Below are 1,470 nucleotides of genomic sequence, written 5' to 3'. Positions count from 1 at the left end.
TTACATACTTGCAAACAAGAACTCCAAAGATGCCAGGTTGGCTTATCCAAGCCTAATCTCTATGCTCTGCAAAGATGCTGGAGTAAGGATGGGAATAACGGAGTACATCTCAGTAGAGCAACCAATCACTAAAACCACAATGGAAAAACAACAAATGCAGGATGACCCCATCAAGAGGAGGGCGCAAGAATTCCTCCTGGAAGTCCCACAATTTGAATATTGGGAACAGCTTGAAGCATCTGTCACCAAGTTGCAAGAATCTATGGACCAAATAAAGGAAGAACAGCAAAATCAAAACAGTATGCTCTGCAAACTGCTCAGGGAACAAGAAGAGCAAGGGCGTGACTTAAAGGAACTAAAGCGTCAAAAGTTAACTCTTGAAGGACCAAGCACTCCACAGACTAGAGGAACATCCACATCCCAAACTCAAGGTTGTTGAGCTCTAATCTTAACCTTAACTCTGTGATAATTGTTCTTATTTTTAGTTTTACCTTAGAAGATATAGTGGTAATTAGTAGTTATTTTAACTCCAATTAAGCTATAATTTATTTTTCTCATCATCATTAAACATGAATAAAATAGAAAATTTTCTTTAGAATAAGGAGGCAATATTTTTCGAATTTTTAATAAAACAAATTCTAATTGTTTACATGTGGTGGCAATGCTTTCTGCCTTCTGAATGAATGCCTGAACAGAGCATATGTCTTTGGAATTTGATGTTCTTGAATGTTAAATATGTTGGCTCTTGAAAGAATAATGAACATGATACATGTTATTGATAATCTGAAATAAAAATGATTCTTGAAGCAAGAAAAAGCAGTGAATACAAAGCTTGCAAAAAAAAAAAACAAGTAGAAAAAGCCAATAGCCCTTAAAACCAAAAGGCAAGGGTAGTAAAAAGGATCCAAGGATTTGAGCATCAGTGGATAGGAGGGCCTAAGGGAATCAAATCCTGGTCTAAGCGGCTAAACCAAGCTGTCCCTAACCATGTGCTTGTGGCGTGAAGGTGTCAAGTAAAAACTTGAGACTGAGCGGTTAAAGTCAAGGTCCAAAGCAAAAAGAAGAGTGTGCTAAAGAACCTTGGACACCTCTAATTGGGGACTTTAGCAAAGCTGAGTCATAATATGAAAAGGTTCACCCAATTATGTGTCTGTGGCATTTATGTATCCGGTGGTAATACTGGAAAACAAAGTGCTTAGGGCCACAGCCAAGGCTCATAAAAGTAGCTGTGTTCAAGAATCAACATACTGAACTAGGAGAATCAATAACACTATCTGAATTCTAAGTTCCTATAGATGCCAATCATTCTGAGCTTCAATGGATAAAGCGAGATGCCAAAACTGTTCGGAAGCAAAAAGCTACTAGTCCCGCTCATTTAATTAGAATCTGCGCTTCACTCAAAAATACGGAGATATTATTGCTTCGTGACTTATTTGTATTCTATTTTATTTGTCTAGTTGCTTGGGGACA

This window comes from Arachis ipaensis, chromosome B4 (assembly GCF_059453495.1).
Source record: "Arachis ipaensis isolate K30076 ecotype BB chromosome B4, ASM5945349v1, whole genome shotgun sequence".
Taxonomy (NCBI): domain Eukaryota; kingdom Viridiplantae; phylum Streptophyta; class Magnoliopsida; order Fabales; family Fabaceae; genus Arachis; species Arachis ipaensis.
The sequence above is the reverse complement of the archived record's forward strand: the minus strand, read 5'-3'. Positions refer to the sequence as shown.